Here is a 21,652-nt window from a genome sequence, read left to right as displayed (position 1 = left end):
ACGAACACAGAGGACTAACAACGACGAGACAGTTTCAACAAGACCAGTAAATACAGACAGACAAACAGATAACAATCCTGGACAACGTAACAAACATACGAACACAACGATGAAGAAAAAAAAAACACGTTGGAATAAATAACTGAAAATGTTTGGGTTTAAAGGCAATGGTGGTGCCTATTGCAGTAATACGGTATAAATTTATTTCAGAAAATACGAATTTATTTTATCTATCCTTTTAAAAACATAAATATTTTAAAGATATAAAAAATATATGTAAAATTGTAAAATTGACAGTAAAATTGACAATAAACTTAAAAAGTTCCATTTTTGTATTCCATTTCATTGTCCTCATATATACTGCACAAATATGTTAATTATGCAACTTGTCGAGGTAATTATGCAAAAAGTATTATATATATTCATTTAGTGAATGTTGAGCCTGTCACAGTCTGCATGTTTAACCGCGTGGAAGGAATGTAGGTATATAATAACGACGTGAAACGGGAAATACCCCTTGAACACGCTGTCTTCGTTATGTAACGGTCATGTGAGGAGCTGGTTCGACGGGCCTTAGGCGCCGGGCGTCTTGCTTCACCCCCCCCCCCCCCCCCGGCAGGGGTAATCGCCGACCGCTCCAAGGTCTGCTTTCTCAAGGTCGTCTCCCGACGGGTTGCAGGTGATTCTTTTCTGCTAAACACCATTTTTTATTCTTTTTTTACTTCGTGATTTTTATTTACTCATAAGTATGCGTAGATTTCGAAGCTAATATTTTTCTTTTTGGAACACTCCGGAAACTTCTGGATAGCTCATTATGTGCAAAGCACCCTATAAAGAATATATTTTTTTTTCGCATCTCCCACACAGCCGAAATGTTACGTGTGTTTTCTATTCGGTGCATCCAGAATCTTTGTAGGATTTCTAGAATATTCTCGGTGGTAATGACATGGATATGATATTGGTCCGACGTAGGTAGGCGCGTTCTGAGCTGTGTCACTAGTAAAGAGTCGCACGAAAATGTCATATACTTATTTACCCCATACAACTTATTTACCCCATAAAAACGTTATCCGCCCTTTGAGATAATGATTCAAATAATCAAACAATTTATTTTGAACTAAATATTTTTTTTTAATAGGGCTATTCGTAAAATTTACAACAATTTCAAACCGGCCTAGTATTGTGTCTACTATGCGAGCAACACTTTTTTCATTCTGTGACCTAATTTTGGTCACTCCTGGCATAAGTGTTGGTCGTATCAAAAATTTTGTAAAAATTTTTAAAATAAATTTAAAAGGTTTTCAATAACTTTGAACGGAGTCCTGCGACGGAGGACCACGAGGGGTGCTGCGGTGAAAATTGCGCCAGAGGTGCGGCCCAGCGAGGCGTGTGGATTGTGAGAAACGAGTGACTGGAGGAAGCAACATCTTTAAGAGCAATTGATTAATTGGCATTTCTAGATTATTAGCTAGTAATGTAAATAGTGGCAATAAATAAAACTGTGTGTGATAAAAATCTTTAATTGGGCTATCCTTTACGAACCCGCGGTAAATCGTAACAATATGTATATGTATAAGTTGACAATGGTTTTCGGGCCTACGGGCCACACAACGATAAACTAAATGGAAATTCTTCGGAAGTCACTCCATGGTAGTCTTCCTTGGAAATCGACCGAAAAGACATTAAAGGCGCATGGGGCTGTCACTAGATAAGCCCTAAGGTGCGCTTATTAAACACAAACGATTTGTCTGTACCAACATCAGAATGTCATTCACATTCTGAGTTAAATTGTAAATACTTTTTTAAATAACGTGACTTGTGAACAATCCTAAATTTACTTTCTTTATATGATCATTTTGACTCGTACAACATTTTAGTGCCAAAGAAACAATTTTACAATTTTTTTTAATAAATAGTTTGTAAAAAAATGTCACACCGTCAGGTCGATGTCCTTGTTTTTTTTTCTCTTCTTAATCGCGTTCGTCAGAAGTTCGTTGTGTTTTGCACATGCCTGTCTAATGTATTTAAATTTATAAATATGATGCAGAACTGTTAAATAATGTGTATCACTTCAAATGTAAAGTTATCAGGAGACTTAATTTAAGTTTATGTTTAAGTACTAACATTATAGTAAATTTTTGTGTGCCCATGTGCGTCTGAATGTAACAGTTAATTCTTGTACATTCATATTTGCGTATTTGCTACCACTTGAAACAAACACAATTTGTGTGTACAGGGGCGTAGCCAGGGGGGGGGGGTTAGGGGTTCAAACACCCCCCCCCCCTTAGCACCAAATCTATAATTAATTTCTTATTTATCACTCAAACAACTTTCATATTAAAATTAATAAAAATTTTACCATTACAATATTTAAATTTAAGTACCGAAAACCGCTAAAATAGCACTATTTTACACCTTAAAATCCTAATTTTCCCGGGGGAGGACCCCCGGACCCCCCCCGCTTTAATACGGGGGGAGGAGGTTGCATTCTTCTTAACACCCCCCATACACAAATCCTGTCTACGCCACTGTGTGTGTAGACAGACCTATTGCATTAAATAGGTATTTATGTAAATTAATATCGCGATTGAGGAGCCAAAGATGGTTATGTATTGTGAAATAACTAGATAAATCCAACATTCTTAAGCCTAAACCCGAGAAATTCTGAAAAAGAACGTAATAGATTCTGATATCGTTCGGGACAAAACTAAATTTATTGGTTTTATGCTCTGTGGTTGGTAGTGTCATAATCGTTTATAACCGATTTGAGAGAGAGAGAGAGAGAGAGAGGGAGGAAAAAAAGAATTATGTTTAAGCAGGGAGTGAAATCTGTTATGTACTTCTATGCTCCTTGGGTTGGCGCGTCGCGGGTGGCCGAATACACGAAGGAAACGCACTCTTGTAGTTCAACGCGCGCCGCTAGATGGCAGGGCAGTCTCGTGCAGCCTCCGCCCCATCACAGCGCCACTAGTGCTCTAGCTCAACAGCTGTTCCTCGGGGCACGTCAGTCGAGTGCCATTATTCCGTGTGTGTTGCGTCGGCACAAGCCTGCGAAGAATTGGTATTGTTTCATTTACACTCGCGCGTTATCGATTAGCTAGCTAAAAGCGATTATCTACCCTGCTAATTACGGTTCTCACCCTAACCAGAGTGGAGTGGCGACTTAAAAAAAATGCATTGACCGACGCACCATGAGCTGTTCGAACGCCAGTACATTTCTCCGTGTCGCAGTGTTGTGATACCGATGAACGTAATATTTTTTTCTTATCACGTGACCTGCTTGGCTTCGAGAATAAATGTCTGTATGTGGCTTAAAAACGTGGGATTTTAGGCTAGAGCCTAGACGAAAGGTAAGATAATTTAGAATTAGAATGGATTCAATTTTTTTTGTTGGTTGTAAACCAGCACTGAGAATCGATAGAGATCAAATACGATGCACGAAATCACGTTTTAGAGTTTTCAAACGGTCTTGATTAGAACATTTATACCGAATGTACGTCAATGAAGGGAGAAAGTACATTAGATGCATTTGGGTTACTTTTCTTATTTCGGACATTATAAACAGATATAATTTTCCAACACCATATAAATACTATTTTACCGAAATATAACTTAAATGTGAAATTTTTTGTATGTATGCATATTAATGAATTTTGGAATGGAGGTAGTCAATTTAGTGGATTAAAACATACGGTACATCTTATCCCGTAAAAAAAAGCCTACTTCCTTCATATCAATTAAAATTAATTTTAAAATAAACGCATGGCGACACGGGCAGTAATAGCGATAGCACTGCCTTTGTTATAAGTTTCAAGAAACATTTGGTTTGCTCTCATTTAGTTAATATTTTTATTATAAAAGAGATACATGTAATATATTTTATTTTACCCTAATGCTGTATGTTTATGATATTGCATCAGGTATTTTCATAGTGATATGGTTAAATACGGAGCTAAGTGTATCAGAATGTTCGTTACGAAACTATTTTTTTTTTTTTAATTCACTATGGGGCTCGGAAATGTGTCTGGGTGTTTGTCGCAAATTAATTTTTGAGGTCGCTGAGGCTACTACTTAAGTCTTATCGTTGTTTTCCAGAACGATAGTGTATTTAAAACAGAACTAATTTGCATCTTAAAATAATGATTTAATTCATTGCGAAACTAGTGGTCGACTGATAAAACACACATTGTAAAAAGTTCTGTATGTACACAAACACACACAGTAATGTATTTAATGTTTTGTTTTATATATATTGTACTCTTTTATATTTTAAATCTGCATTCAGTAATACAGTAGAAATGCTTCCAGTATAGGACTTGCAATATTGAGAGATTAAATTGAAAGTTACTTATAATTTCGAGTTTCGCTGTAAGCCTATAGCCACGCCCCCTGATGCGAAAGTAACCAATCCGCAGGGCCGCACGGAGATGCTTCTCATAGAGATCGATTGGCGTACGCAAGCGCCCTTTGAGATTGTTCGACGTGAAAAACAATTCCACAAATTGCACTGAAGTTCTATTTCGGAGAAGGAAATGTCATTATTATATAATGGTGATAACTTATTATTAGATAAATGATTATTATTAGAAAATTATTAGGCAAGGGGCGACTTGAATGGACGGCATACCAATGCGAGTGGAATGAATACCTACCACTATAAACTTACACTGCGTTCTCATTGGACCATAAGTAGTATTTACACGTCCCGAAATGACCAGGGACGTAACTAGAAGGGGGCAGACGGGGCTTGTGCTAAACTGGCAGAATATTTTTTTTTACTATAGTTATTTACTTGAATATCGTAGTGTTAGAAAACACAGAGGGCAGATGAATTGAATCATTGGTATTGAAAGATGCAAACGTGCGTATTGTCAAATATAAAATATCTAAAAAGTGGTATTTATCGCGTACTATCCACCTTGCGATGTATTAAAAATGAAATGACTGCAAATAATTACATTTATTTGCCATCTAATTTGAGTTAATATTTAGAATATTGGAATTAATATGTGGCGGCGAAATGAGGTGTTGTTGGGAAGTGTTTTGGATTGGAGGAAAAAGGTAAAAAGGGGAAAAAAAGGGGTGGGGGCAAGATGAGTTGTTGCCTCAGATGGAAACTAGTCTAGTTACATCCCTGGAAGTGACCCGACATGCAGGGGTACGATGTGACAGCAGCCTGGGAACAACAGACACCGGGGTGTTTGCGTGCAATGTGTGTTCATCCTGACGCCGGGCAATAAAGAGAATGTTGCAGATATCTACTCATTATGTAAGCCGTTGAAATAAGTTTATATATATATATATATATATATATATATATATATATATATATATATATACGACTAGCTAGTAAAAAGCGGCTTCGCTCGCACAAATTCTGAGTATTGCTAAAATCTTAACATTAAAAAAAGTTATATGATTAATTCCAAACATTTTTACTGAATAAATTTGCCTAAAATATTTACTTCATAATATAACTTCTTAAGAATGATATTTTTGGAGTAGTTATGCGTAGGCTTTTTTTTTTTTTATAGTATAGATTAACTATCTGATTTTAAAACTTTTGTTTCAGAATGTTCGAAGATATATTTTACCTTGATGAAATCACGCTTGCCTCCTTTTAAATTCATGTGGTAGACAAATAAAACAAAAAAATTCTTAAACTTGCACCTAAATTATTTCAACAAAGTTTACACTGAACTTATTTTCTATGGTTAGATATATTCTTAGAATTATAAATAATTTCAGCTTATTACAAATACCTCCCATTATTTAAGGATATTTGATACAATCACATCTTTATTATAAGTATAAAATACAAATATTAAATTTATTATACAACATATTTGTTGACTCTTAATTTATTTAGTATTACTTAAACAACCCCAATATTTTTTACCCCTGACCTCTTTTCCCACAGGGATGCCAATGTACAAATTAAGAACTAAGTAAATATATCAAATTGTATTAACAAAAAAAAACTCAACCTTTTTCATAAATGTAAACTCCAAAACAATTATAATAAACTTATATTTATATTGAGCTAAAGTTAATTTTTCTAATAATGATTGTATAGATTCCGTAACTTTTTTTAATATTAATTTTAACCCCTGTTACAAATTAAGAGGTGACATTTAGGAAATTGATGAATAAGAGAAGGTAGGTTAAGGTATGTTTTTGAAACATTTCATGTTCTTAAATCAAGTTTGATTTGATGAAAATAAATTATTTTTTAAATTTCACTTTTTAAAAAGTATAACTTCAACATTTTGTAAGAAAGAGTTGATAGATGTTGCATGTCTGTAAATAATATTACATAACTTACATTCCGCTCGATTTGCTTCAGAGGTGCGACTTTTTCAATAAAAAAAAAATCAAGTGTTTTTTCACCACTTTTATGTCGAATATAGAAAAATGTTAAAGGTTTAAACTTATATTAAAACATTATTTACTGTATTATTGCTCAGTTTTTTTACCTTCATCTTAATTTGCTTGGATATATGATTTACTACTATAAAAACTAGCGTGCCACAGTTTCACTAGCTTTAGGGTCGAATATAGAAAAAAGGCGAAACATGTATATAATTAATTATTTACGTTATTCATACGAAGTTTCTTGCATTCAGCTTTATTTTTTATGGAGCTATGAAATTTTATGATGAACAATAACTTACTCCCTTTTCACACGTGGTCCAGAATAAAAAGAAAGAAATAATACAATTCGTAACTCTATGTGCTTGTTGTCCATTCCGTATATCCAACCCAAAGACATAGTAAATTCGGAAATATGCGTTTTTTTCTTTACTCCTAACGTTACCCTTTTACACCCCCTAGGGGATGAATCTTGCAATCAAGTAAAATAATAAATTTTAGGTAGTTTATTTTTTACCATTTAATTTATATAAAAGTTAATTAGTTTCGGAGATACGATTTTTTTAAAATATATCAAAACCTACCCCGTTATCACCCCATCAAAAGACGAATTTTTATAAAAGCAGAAAATAAGCGATACGTAACTTTAGTTGCAGGTTATTTTTCATCTTACTTCTAGTTCTACTTGAATCAAATTGTTCCATTTTTTGTTTTGTTTTAAAAACACACCTACCCCATTTCCCAACCTCAGAGTTTAAATAAAGCAAAATGGTAGAACAGTGATTGGTAGTTTTCGTATGTGTATTATTAATACTAATTTTTTTATCGTTCTTGATTAAATTCGGAATTTAAATAATTTATCTTAAAATAATATTCACCCCTTATGGCTGAAATTTCGCAAAATGATAAAATTGTAGTTGGTAGTTTACGTATGTTTTTTATTGATAGACAATATATTTTACTATTCTTAATAATTTAATTGGGACATAAAATTATTAATCAAAATATACTTACCATTTTTCATTTATTACAGGTTGAGTTTCGCAACATATAAAAGTTGTGATTAGAAGTTTTCGTATGTTTATTATTGTACCCAAAATCATTTATGCTTAATAAGTTTGAGATATAAATAATAATCTTTAAAACATACTTCTTTTTCACCCCTTACGGGCTGAATTTCACAAAATATAAAACTGTTGGTTGTTGTAAGTTTCGTATGTCTATTATTGGTACCTACCCAAAATGATTACGCTTAATTCAATTCGGAAATATAATTATTAACTTTTATAAAATTGTTACCCCCTTTTCACCCCTTAGGGGTTGAAATTCGCAAAATATATAAATTGTGGTGGGTTGTTTTCGAATTTTAATTATTGGTACCGATTATCTTTTCTTAAGCTTGATTATTTTTAGAAATATAATTAATTATCGTTAAACCATATTGACCCCTCTTTCACCCCTTTAAAGGTGGAATTCTGTATTTAGACATAGCCTAGTTTCTAAGTTAGCCAAAGAGTTTCCCTTTAAAAAAAGAACTTCATCAAATCCGTCCAGTAGTTTTCGATTGATGCTCGAAAAACAAACAAAAATTCTAAAAACTATATTTTTGAGTTCTTAATAATGTAAATAGCCTTGTTCAATAGTTTTTTCAGCATTTTATCCAATGTACAGATTTTTTGCCTCGAACAGTTTTATTATTAGTATAGACTAGCTGAAGTACCCGGCGTTGCCCGGGCTGAACACATAATACTATAGGGAACGGGAAATTTTGATTTAAAATTCCCATTGTTTGCACAATCTCGGTGCATCGAGGCTGCGCATCAGCAACGCCGGGTCCCAATCTTCAGTTTCATTCTGTGGGAAGACATGCAACCCCTAAACAAGACGTGTCGAACGCACCAAATGATAGCGCGTTACACATTCAAGGCAACGCCATCTATTGACGAAGTTCTTAACTAAACTGTTATTAGCGCATTTAGTTTGCTAGCAGCCGCGAGCTTCACTAAGCGGATGGGTTTCTCCACGGAGAAGGATAGGAAGTTACCAGACCTTACGATATGACTGTGTGGCGGACACAGAGAAATGACCCAATATCACTGTGTGTCTATGACCTACCTCTTATGATTTTCTATTATAGAACTGAATGTACCTTTTTTTTCACACCCTGGTGAGTCTGGAAATTTTTAATTATATGTAGTCTATGTCACTCTGCAGCCCATAAACTATATATATGCAAAAAAATCATGCCGATCCGATGCTGCGTGAAAGAAGGACAAACAGACAAACACACTTTCGAATTTAAATCATTTTTATTATTATAGTAGTAATAATTTATACGTTACATTTACATCGTATTTTTTTCAATTACTCAAAAGAACGGTAACAAAACGAGCTTAATGTATTCGGTAACAAACTTCGTTTAATCTGTATACATAAGTATTAACTAATATGTATAATAATTTTAAAAATTAAAAATAATTGTTTGGTTTAATTTTTTATTGAAATACTAGATAAATTTATGCATAAAATGGCTTCAATTTTTTTAAACATTCTCCCCTTCCCCTTCTTTGGTAAGAAATCGTTATTCGCGACAAGTGACGTATAGTCATGACTCATTCGGAAGAGGACTTAATTAGTCTCATTCTTCATTTACGTCGTGACCTTAGTTCAGCTAATTGAAGCCTCTAGACAAGCTCTCTGGAACTCCGCGGGCGCTAATGGGAGCAATGCGGTTCCATGGAAAAACTAAGATAAAACTATATATATATATATATATATATATATATATATATATATATATGTGTGTGTGTTTTTAAATTGGCAGTCTCCCATTGGTTTCGAGGCAAATGAGTTCAATTCAGTTGATGAAAAAAAGGTGGATTTATATATTCTTATATATATATATATATATATATATATATATATATTAAATTTTGTACTGTATGTAGTATTTTTACAGCTTTTACAGTTTTGCATAAATGTGTTTGACACGTCATAAGTTACTTTACAAAAATATTACAACAAATCGATTATTATACTTAACCTTTTTTTTAAGTTCATCGTTAGTTACCTGTAATTGAATAATGTAGCTCAGGTCAGTCAAATTTACTCTCTCACAGTAAAGGAAAGACGTAAAGAAATTACACTCGTCGTACTCTGCCGCGTGAATTAAAATAACTTACGTTTTATAAGTAGAAGCAAAAATTTTTAATGGCGTTTGATGCTGATTCCCATAACTCACTACCTACATGAGCAAAGTTTTAGTATTCTATGTAACAAGCTATTTTAAAGCAATTAAACAAACTTCTAGAATCAGTCATTATGCATCTACGGTTTGTTTTGCCGACTAGGTGACTTAAGGGAGTATTTTCCTCAATTATTTTGCATATTTAATAATCTATTTTTTCCGGTAATTTAAATCGTTTTACAGTTCGTAAAAAGTTTTCATCACTTTAATAAGTTTTGTTTAATGGTTTTGAGAACCTAAGAATACAATTTATATTTAAATGCTAACATGAATTGAGAGTATAAACTCGTGTTTTATACAATTTTGAATTAAATCTGTTCATAAATAAATCAATACAAATTCGATTTTCCTCAAATCTTTGAAAATCTCACTCAGGTTTCGAAGCCTTTTCGAAAACCAAACATGTCACAAAAAACTATTGGAAGTAAGGGTGTTAAAAAAATTATTTAAATTAAATTGTTTAATGACAGCGACAAATTTTGTTGTCGTTGTTAGACTTGTTCAGCTGAACACTATCCGGATGCTTAGTGGTCGGTCCATCTTAAAATACTTTCTCTGTGGTTTGCAATAAATCAGTAAGTAGTTCAGCTCTCGCTTTTAAGGCTTAACACAGCCTTGAGAAGGATTTGAGATCATAGGTCGTACATATGTTTCCAACTTTTTTCCCTTTCTTTTTCCGTGATGAACCTGTAGCCGATGTCTGTCGGTCGAATCCAGCTTCAACCTGTGTACATCTGGCAACAAACTCTGCCACGGAACACAAAAAACAATGTTTGTACAGTGGAACGCCAAAAGACGTGAACAATGACGGCTGGGGAATGCAGTAAGCCATCTTAGCGGGAGAAGCGGAGCCTTAAATGGCACTTTCTACACGCCTCTCGTCACCGCGGGCGTTGCGCAGCGATTGTCGCTCCACGGAGTTAACAAGACACGTCAAGAAGTTGTTCCGTGCGTCGTGTTAATGGTAGAGAACACGGTTCGACGCTAAGTTAATTAACTAATTAACGCGGGGTGATATCCTCGCCCGCACTCTCATGGCGGACTCACGGTGATCTGTCCCGTCCGTCCGTCCGTCCGTCCGTCCGTCCGTCTAAACCTTACGGACGGACGGATGAAATAACCTCCGAAAAGTTAGCAAGATAGTTATTTCCAGCCACCTTTACTATATTAAAAGGTTTTTAAGTTTGTTTATTTGTTTAGCTGCTTCTATTAAATCATTTTAATTTACGTTTGAACACGTTTTTAACAACTGAACATATTTTAATAAACATCGGAGTGAAAACAATTCATTTTAATGATTTATTAAGTGGTAAACTCACATGGTCAACATATGTCTATAAAATGTTGTTTTTCACCACAATTCAAGCCTTATAGTGTGTTGGCAGCAGCAAAATGGCCGCAACGCATCGTTGTGAGTCGACCTTCACTTCTGTAATCGGCCCCGACGGAGTAGCTCAGAAAGCCAGTTCAAAACGAAGGAATCTTTGCGCGAACGATCTCATGTGATAAGTTTGCGCTGTAAAGAATCGGTTCTTTGAGAGTCGATTCCTTGAGAGCTAAACACGAGTTAGAAGGAGGCGAGAACCGGCCACGGGGCCCGTGTGATTCGTTCCTTGGATTCATTCGTGAAATGAACCATGACGTCGGAGTCAGAGTAATCAGTAATCGCTGCGTGAGCGTATGTATACACAGGAGCAAACAATACTTGGATAAAATAAAATAGGGTGAAATGAAAAGTATTTACACCTGACAATTTTAACGGTTTAATTGTAGTTTTAAAAAATAATTTTTTCACGTACACAAACACAAACTGTGGAAATAAAAAATATAACATGCGAACTAAAACTAACAGGGAAAGTAATAACAAAAATGCACCACACTTACCATTTTGGGTTAATTACTTCAAATTCCTTGTGCTGGCTTTTTAGAGCATTCCTAAAACCAGGTGGTTATAAATATCGCATAAAGAAAAATAACAATGGAAAAAGGTTTATTTAACAGTGCTTTTTATTTTAGACAAAATTATAATATTAAAATTGTCATCAGCTAACAGTTAGTATACAGCTATACGTCTGGAATTTCTGCTATCCGAGCCGAGCAGATTACGATAACCAGCCAGGCGCAAATACGTAACAAATATTCCAAAGGGTAAATGAGTTATGATTCTTGATAAGAGCCACATTCCGTAGAAGAACGAAAAAAAACGAGAAGAAGAACGAAAAGAACGAATCTTTTGAACGAATCATTACATGGAAATTATGCAAATGAATAGATTAGGTAAAAAGAATCGTTCTTCCCATTACTAGTTGATAGAAACATGCGAGATACGCTTGGTTTTCTGCTGCTGTCACACTGATAGAAATCACAGTAAATTTACGGAATTTTAAAAAAGAGATTCTTTGAAATAAACGAAGAATTATTCGTAGTCTCAGATGGCTACATCTTCGTAAAAACTGCGCCTTGCTCCTACTTTACAGTTCCGTGCTCCGCTGTAAGCAGCGTAAACAGGCAAGTGCAAGGAAGAAGGGTGTTGTTCTTGCTGTTGACTTCACAAGTTTGTGAATGTTTTTGTCGGTACACAAAGATTATTCGTGTGGATTCGTGCTCAATGCAAGTGAAATCATTACTGTTAATTTATGAAGTTAACCGTAAATTAACGAAGATCCCATTACAATTTGTGACCAACGTTCTTCGTCAAACTAAGAAATTTTTTTTTGACAGTGCAGGTTAGACTGCAAACATGAGCGTGGTCAAGTCCATGTCACGTGTTCTGCGTAATGTCACCTCTCCTGGTAGCCCGTGATTCGATCGGCAGCTTTTAAGGTGTTTTGTTTTTCAACTATCCTGCAGGGCCATCGAGAGCAACCAAGGCCAGGGGCAAACAATAGTGTTCTCATGCCCCCTTCCCGTTGTTAATGTTAAACGTTTTAAACCTCACAACGCAAAAAAAAAAAAAAAAAAAAAAACTATAAACGTTACTATAGTCGTAACCGTAAAAAAATATCTGTGCATGTTGCAGTACTGGTAAGATTTCCTGTGAATTTAGACTTGTAATTTTCGTCCTGTCAGGGTAAACCCAATCATTAAAACTAACCGGAAACCCTCCCCCTCCCCTGCTCATTGCCCCTCCTTTATTCTGCTCCTTCAGCGCGTGTCTTATGACCCGTGGTTTCCATAACCATACAAGTGCGCGAACACCTGAACATCTGCAGTTAGGTACTGGAACAATAGGCGGTTTCACAGACCTGTAGACTCCACAGTCCTGTGCACACGTGCAAAAGACCCCTGCTCATTGGTTGCTCGCCCGAGAGATTTATAACCAGGTCGATACTTCTTTTGAAGAGGGTTTTTAATTGGCTCTGAAACCTTCACACAAGCTATGGGTAGGGGCATGCGTTTTTCGCGAAATAATCTACTCGCTTGTTAGACTGCAACAAGGTATGCCATTGCTCCCTTGTGTTTGGCGGCCGTCTGTGAGAGAAGCCATCGCCCTGTCTGGCCGAGCCATTCAGGACGAGTTTGCTTCCGCACTGGATGGCTTTGATTGGTGCGCCGACAGTAGACACGCACCTGAAATAAACCCAGCCAACCACGAAACATAGCTAATGCTACGAAGTTTTAAAACATGATGGTCTGGGAATCTTTTCGCGAAAATTACATGGCCCTAGCTATGGGCCAATCATAGAATCACGTTAAAGGTATAACTGTTCGAATTCTACCTAACAGCGAAATGAATCCGCGAAAGTTTCCTGGTTTTCAGAATTTTTCACAGGTCCTTATTTGAGACGGTAAAATTCAACTGTTTGTTTGTCTTCAACACACTTTATGAATGTCTGCAGCATTTATTTCCTGCCTGGCTCCGATCAGGTAATATAAAAAAAAAAAACTAAAAAAACTCGTTACTGTCTCGGATGGCCAATCAGAAAGAAGTCATTTTCACGACAATCCGTGACTTCCTGCGCTGGTTACACTGATTTACAAACCATCTGCTGCGGAGAACACATTTGCAGTCGCTCAACCATCTCTAAACCCACTACACGTGAATACATAATGAGTCTGAATTCAACCGACAAACTTGAGCTATAGTTTCATCACGACAAACTAACACTTACGATTAGGGGTACCGCGAAATAATCTGATTGCTCGTTTGACTGCAATAAAGTACGCCCGCGCTAGTGATTGTTCCCGTGTGATTGGCGGCCGTCTGCAACAGAAGCCATTGTCCTATTTGGCCGGACCATTCGGGACGCGTTTGTTTCCGGTCTGTATGACTATGATTGGTGTGGGCTGGTACCTGAAATAAAATCAGTCAATCAAGAAACACAGACAGTGCTACAAAATTTTAACACACAGCTAGGCTGAAAATATTTTCGAGAAAAGTGCATATGGCCCTACTAATAGTCTGAAGTGCTTTCCCAAGGCTGGTTTACTTCTTTGAAGTTGAGACTGAACAATTTTTTTTTGTGTAAATAATATAGAACGTATTTAAGATGTAACCCTGTGTGTCTGAATTATGTCTAATTGAACGCAGTTCTACAACCATTCCGAATTTTGTTGCTTTAGCAACATTATTTCATTAAAATAAATTGGAGTAGAAACACGCTACAAAAATATGTGGTAAATAACGGTGTTATTCCTTATTATTTCTATGAAATAATTTTGCGGCAGTGACAAAATTCGTGGTGGTTGTAGAATTTCGCTCAATTAAACATCCAGATGCTCAGTGTTCTAACTTAAATACTTTTCTATTATTTACAATAAAAATGTGTTTCAGCCCCAACTTCAAAGTCGTATACCAGCCTCGGGAATTACTTTAGAGCATACGTCGTACAGATATTTTGAACTTATTTTGCCGTGGTGAACCTGCAGCCGCAGTTTCTCGGTCGAATTCAGATTCGGCCTGTTTATTACTTTTGTCTGTGTGGTAACATTACTCTGAAATATTCTGTTTTAAAAACGAACTTGGACTAAAAATGAAACCATAAAATCTTTTCTCTGCTCTTGAAAAATGTCGAATAATGAATAAGCTGCTTGTCATTAGCAGTGATTTATGTCTCTATTATCTACTAGGAATCGATTTTTTTTTCAAACTTGTTTGTCAATTTGCCATGGGAATATATGCCATGAAACTTTACATTTGTTCGGTACAAAATGTTATAGGAAAATTGTAATTACATGATCCGGGAAATTTTACATCACTTGGTATTACACTTTCTAAGTTCAGGTAGCTGGGGTTTGCTGTCAACTAGCACAGCAAATTACAATACAAATTGTCTGGGTCGTATTTAACATTAGTGTCATGTATCAGCAATACATTGACCATGATATGAGCTCTTGCAGATTTTCTTTATTAATACAAAAATTAAATTGTACAGAATAAAACATGTTATAAACACACACACACAGAGGAAAAATTAGCGGATTCATTTCACTGTTGGCTAGAATTCAAACAGTTTTACTTTTAATCTGCTTCTATTGTTGGTCCACAGTTTATGTGAAGTTTTCAGAGCCAATTAGAAACTTAGAGACCCTCTTCAAAAAGAAGTATCGAATCACAGGCAACCTTGTTTATAAATCTCTCAAGCGAGCAACCAATTAGCAGGGGACTTTTATCCAAGTGTGCATAGCTTTGTGGAGTCCATCCTAGAGCCTTGAAACCACGAATTTTTCCCCTGTGTGTATGTGCATGTAAAATGTCAAACATTTGCACTTTAACAAAAAAAAATATTTTAGTTCAATTACAATTAATTTATTTTTGGTGTATATAGACGAGCCTTAAATCGTGCAACTTGACATGTGTTGCGTTGCTGCCCACGTGCCAGTGCGCTCTGAATCACGCGCAGTTACGGCCGCAGGTGTCGCGGCAGGCCCGAGCGGACAGCGACAGTGCGTGCACAGCCGACTACAGGCCGCAACGCCGCGTCACGTGTCGTCGCTCACGGCCGGCCTTTTTACGACGACGTAAAACTATGCGTGCCCGAACAAAGCCGTCGTGACGAGATGTGACTCGAACCTTCGAGGAAACGATGGTCGTTGCGTTGCGGTCGATTGTCGCGGCTGACAAGTGCATGTGCACTGTCATTTTTTTTTTTATTAAACGGAACAGAAATATTCATGTACTATTACAGATATTTGCAGATTTTTACATCTAAATGAAAACCACTAACTCTATCACTACAAAATAGTGTTCGCAGTAATACTGTGTTCGAATTCTTACCTGGACATTTTTTCTTTGTGTTGTCCCAATACCTACAATAGTTTTTTTTTTGTTGTAAACCGTTCCCCGAATAGCTTTCCAGTGTTAAATGCGCACATTAATAAGCACAATAAAACAAAATAAAGTCCAATTATTGAATATTCGATTATATTTTCCATGGTTTAAAAAAAATCATGCTTCAATGAAATATCAATTACGCAGTATTATCTAGAAAAACGAATTTTATGTATGCAAAAATAACCATAGCCGTGTGTTGTACAAAGTTACAGCATAATTCTTGTAGTATTACAAACTATTTCTTGGCAACTGGTTTCCAAAGGAATCTTTTGTAAAAGTACAGAATTTTTTTTCTGTGCGTGCGTGTGGGTGTGTGTGTGTGTGTAACATGCTCAGCAAAAAAAAAAAAATTCAAGCTACTCTGTAAAACCAATTCATTATGGCAAAAAATAAACCAAAAATTATATTTTTTACAATTAAATAAAATTAATTTTATATCAACGATAGTTCTTGCGTATAACTAGGTATATATACGTTATTTCGCGTATTCATTTGGGTAGCAATGTAGACTTGAAGCACAGATGCATCGGCTTCTCGATGACTGAAAGTTAATCTCCTTGACCACCGCGAGCCCGTTGTTAACAAGTAGAAGAAGTGGTTTTCCAATCATCTCTAACCCGCCCAAGGACGTGACCTGGTTGTCGACGAATACGGACTCTAAAAGACTTACTTTATGCGTGGACAGATTAAATCCAGCCTGGAGTGAAATAATCGTGGATCCATTGCTAGGGGAAGAGGTTTTACTGGAAAATCTCCGGTCGTTCGCTTAGACTGCAAATCAGTTGTGCATTGGCCAGCGGTTTCTTTCTCATGATTGGCGGCCGTCTGCAAGAGGAGTCATTTCTAGAGCCACAGAAATTTCGCGGATTCATTTAGTCACAAGCTAGAATTCAAACCTCCACACTGTCGCACCGTGTTCATGATTGGACCGCAGTTACTTGGACACGCCCCTCTACGACCGTGAGCCAACGATGTCCAGCTAGGAGAGAAGTAAGCGAATCAGGTAGTGCCAAATAACAAGGATAAAAATGTTCTCGCTAAGAAATCAACCAATGGGAAACTAAACGTGGGTCGAGCACACCTATAATTTTGAATTCTATCCTGAGGCCAGAGGAATCCGCGAAATTTCCGGGACTCTAGTCATTTCCTTTATTTGGACGCGTTTGCTTCCGCACAGAATTGCCGTGAATCGTGTGTCGACGGTGGGCGTGAATCTGAAATAAACTCGACCAATCACGAAACACAGTCGATGCTTGCAGGGACAATCCTAAAATTACAGAAGCTAAACAAATAGTAGAGGAGGAATGAAGCGGAAGGAAAGGCGGAAGGCAAGTAGCTCTAGAGCGCGCACTTCCTTCCCCTGCGATCAATACGGCCTCCCCCCCTAGCCCCCCCTTCCCTGGCCGAGGCAGACACGCATTATGCAACTATCGACCAACCACTGGCAGCGCCCGATAGCCTCTCGTTCGCACCGGCGCCGGCGGAGTTCACTGGCGGCGGACACTGCCTGGTGACACTGTGTCGTGAACAAAAAAAGAAGTAAATTATTTATGTATTTTAATTTTATTGTCTTTTTTTAAGTGGCGAAGTGCCGCCTTGTCGTACAATTAACCACATACATACATCTTTGCGAAGTTGGTACATGCAGTATAAGCTTAAATTAAACTATAGCCAAGAAAAACGAAAAATACGAATACAATAAAATAATAACTTAACTAACAAATCACTATAAAATATAAAATAACTACAAAAATAGCACATAAGATAAACCTGATACACCTAACGTATCAAATATAGATTTTAAAAAGTTTTTTAAATTGATCTTATACTATAGTTTTAACGTATTGAAGTTATTTTATGACAGTTATTTAAATAAAAACTAACCAAGACATACAATTTTAAAAATACTAATTTACATATTCATTGGTAATGTGGATATTATTTTAAAAAAATTCATGTGCATGGGAAAAAAAATGCGATGTTTGTTTAATTTGAATTAGATGTAAGCAGTAATGCAATACGACCAATATTCGTGTTGTCGAACAAACAAGCCAGTGGTGTATTTTTACATCATGAGTGAACGTCATCATAAAGTGTAATAATAATAAAAAACCAACGTGTTTTTGAAACTTCAAACACATGGCGTTCAAGTAAAAGTACACACCAAAATGTAGTGAAATATCACGCTGGGTTGTAGTAATTCTGCACTAGCTTGACATTTCAAACAGGGTGAGTTTAACTTTACAGTACGGCAGGTAGTCTTGCATGGATTTTTTGTGTTGGAATACAAAATATCGAGAATATTCGTGCTGTCACTGACAGCCGTTGGAAATTTCCCAAGTGATTTTTACAGTGTAAATTCCACAAATGTGTGCGTAATAAAGTCGATGCCAAGAGTTCAATAATGTCTGCAGCCACACTTCACCTTCTGTCCGGGTCGCAGATGATTCAGTCGGATTATTTTGTTAGGCGTTTGTCATTGTCTTTAAGTCTTTCAGCGCGATTGAAATGACCTGTGATTCAGTTACAAGGACCAGGCAAGTGTACAGACAATTTCGTTCTCGATTGTCGTTTGACGATGATTGGACTACAGTGCTCTGGACACTTCCTGTACGAGCCTCAGCCAATGACGTGCAACTCGCCAAAGGATGTTACCTTTTCATCGATCAGTGAGCACTATAGAAAAAGTTTGATTGAGTATAGGTGAGCCGAATATAGCCTGGAGTGAAATGATTTAAGGACCAAACTGTAATTTTAACTCGTTACCTCCATTTTATTTTTTGTTCTGTAACGAATAATTTCGACGGATATTCATTAGGCCTATGTGTAATAATACTCGTATAAGGGTGTAAAATGTCGCGCATGGTTTTCGTTATCATTATTACTTTCGAGAATTTTAACACCCATTTTATTACACTTCCTGAATATATTTTGAAAATATTTGTGACAGAAAAACAGACATAAGAGAGCTATAGTGTCAAATTTTTATATAAAAAAATAAGCCCTCAACTAATAAAAGTGAAGAGAAGTTGAAAAAAAGAAAAATGAACTTTAGCGAAACTTTCAATACTCGCCATTGATGTGTAATCGTCTAACCTCGGTAACGAGCTATTTAATGTGTTAGCATGCTGTAAATACTCTTATAATATGAAAACTGGTCACGAAATTTAATGTGTAAAATAATGCCAGTAGTTATAAATATACGAAAAATGTGTTTTCAACTACATTTCATGGCGCGAATCACACCTAGTTTCCGCAACCTCAGCCATAATTCGCTGCCGGAGCAGCTACGTCGGCTATAGAATTATTCGATTTGCGGACCGAAATTTTAAACTATACAATGAAACAACTACGATTAAATCGAAAAAGACTTGAAAAAAATACAAATCCCCTGCTTTAAATCTGATTTGCGTCAGTTAATGTTATTATAATATTGCCTATCTTCTTAAAATTCATTAAACAGTTAAAACTAAAAAGTTTCCCTTAGGCTTTGCTAACTTTAGTTCGCGCTGTTTGCCAGGGATGGCAGAACCGTGGTTACACATTTCCGTTCCATTTTTCGCAATTACTCCATCCAAATGCCGTATACCGCGAGCTAAGATGATACACGTCAAAAATTCAACATGGTGCGTGAGACGGACCTTAAGTGAGGCGGGATGATAAGCTCGACGCTCGCTGGTACTACTAGCGCGGTATCGCCTCTAAGCGCAAGGCCGTAAACTGGCGCGCAGTCTCCTCGTCGTGCTCAGGACAACTTTGTGAAATACGAGCTGTGCCCGGGCACACACACGGTACGCAGAGCTTCCGGAAAAACAACGCGATTTCAAAAACTACTCAAGATATCCGAGTGGCTTCTGTTTACGAAAAGCATTCAAGAATTCGCCGAGGGCTGATAAAGTATTTTGATTTCGGATTGAGTTTTTGAACTATATATTTTAGAGTAGTTCAAATGGCTAAAATACGTGTTTTCAGGGTAATTTTTAGGCGTAAAACAACCTGTACTTAAGGGAATTGCATTCATTTCTGTGCCATATAATGTTCCGGCGCACGACGAGAAGACCGCGAGCCAGCTCAGAGGCGACGCCGCGCTAGAAGCAGGTTGTCTGGGAGGCACTGGGCTGTGGAGAGGGCGACCCACGCGGCGCGCACCTGCTGTACATGGTCACGACCGGCCGCCCGCGCCGCCGCGGACCCAGCCAAGGACACGTCTGTAGCCTTCCTCGACCCTCGACCCCCGACCCTGGAGCCTGTTCACTCGCCCCTCGCACTGCTGGCGAGGCCACGTCCACGTGTAACCTAACCAACGGCAGTCGCGGCGGGCGCGGAAACTACACGAGATTAGCATTAGTTGAACACACCATTTGTGTATACCTATATTTATCACGCCCGGCCGTATTTTAAGAATTCTACTTTGAATTTTGTGACCGAGTATCGTATTATAAGCTTGTTAACGAGGTTACCGAGGTTAGATGTTTACAAGTCACTGGCGATACTGAAAGACTGGCTCACACTTTTTTTTTTTTTGTTTCGTGACATTTATGATTTACGAATTCCAGGAGATGCGTTTCTTTAAAATTACAATCTCACAATAGGCATTTTAAGAACTCATATCATTATTTATCATATTTTATACTGTTACGCTTGTAAATTTGTAATAAATCGTCACTTTTTTTTACTCTGTAACTTATATCAACAAATCTTTCACACACATTCATTGATACAAATTTATACCTTCGCAAATTGTAAAGTGAAATTGATAAAAAAATTAGTAACACCAACCTTTTTTTTCACTATTTCACTATTTTTATCATTGGAATTTAGGATTTATTTATATTTTAAACATGAAGCGTTTTCGGCTTGAGATGTATTCGGTGGCGTCCTATAACATGAATTTATAACCAATAAAAATCGGTATTGAATACACCTGTAGGTTAATTTATATGATGTGATACATTTTGGAATACTTCAAAACAGTTCCCAGTGATGAAGGCTATGATTGTGGTGCTGGCAGTACACATGTGCCTTAAATGATCCCAGCCAACCATGAAAACACATACAACGCTGCAGAGTTTCGACACATAGCTGGTCTGAAAATATTTTCGCGAAAATTACATCGCCCTACAAATACGTTATTGCAGAAACCCCCCTTCTTCGCAGTGGGTCGATGTTATTCGGGCTCTCTGCTGCTAGCTGGTTGTTGATTGGCCACAGTCGCAGAGGGGAACGTCCAAACAATTGCGGTCCAGTAATAAGTGGGGACAGGAAACAATTTTCGTATTCATTTCGTGACCGGATAAAATTCAAATGTGTGAACCTCCAAGATGATTTCGCTATCGGCACACAGTTTATAGGGAATAGTGTTGTAAATGGGGTACCCTCAACTGAAGAAATACAGAAACACAAGCCTATCAAGTCGAGACTTCTCACCAGTCGGCAGCCAGTGAACAGGTGACATTTGCCCGCGTGTACGAAGGATTGTGGAGTCAATCCCACAGTTGATTGAAAACGCGAATCTTTCCGGATCCTGTTCGCCAGAGCAATGCTAAGGTATGAGTGTTTGCGCGAACCAAAAGAAGCCGCGAAGTGAAGTGTTTTTGGCCCCAGTCGTTGCCCCGTCGCGCCGTGTGAGCGCGCGCGTGCTCGGAGCTCGACAGTGAACTAACTCGTGCTGCTGTCGGGGCCCGAGCCAGTCCCGATCTGCTCCGAGCTGCTGAACTCGCGCGCTGGGAACCAACACGGCAGTTCACAGCTGCTCCCCA

The 21,652-nt window shown here is 37.1% G+C and overlaps 1 protein-coding gene across 5 annotated transcripts in view; it reads left to right on the top strand.

Moving 5' to 3' along the window:
- LOC134527681 (uncharacterized) overlaps window positions 1-21,652 on the top strand; it is a 256,176-nt gene that overhangs the window by 130,753 nt on the left and 103,771 nt on the right. For 3 of the 5 annotated variants that reach the window (XM_063360584.1, XM_063360581.1, XM_063360582.1), the window contains exon 1: window positions 2,964-3,350. The exons of the other annotated variants lie outside the window; for them this stretch is intronic. The gene's annotated coding sequence lies outside the window, so the exon portion shown is untranslated. Of the gene's footprint in view, window positions 1-2,963; window positions 3,351-21,652 lie in introns of those variants that run through there. 5 annotated transcript variants of the gene reach the window in all.

The sequence above is a fragment of the Bacillus rossius genome, chromosome 1 (assembly GCF_032445375.1).
Source record: "Bacillus rossius redtenbacheri isolate Brsri chromosome 1, Brsri_v3, whole genome shotgun sequence".
In the NCBI taxonomy this organism is placed as follows: Eukaryota; Metazoa; Arthropoda; class Insecta; order Phasmatodea; family Bacillidae; genus Bacillus; species Bacillus rossius.
The sequence above is the reverse complement of the archived record's forward strand: the minus strand, read 5'-3'. Positions and strand labels throughout refer to the sequence as shown.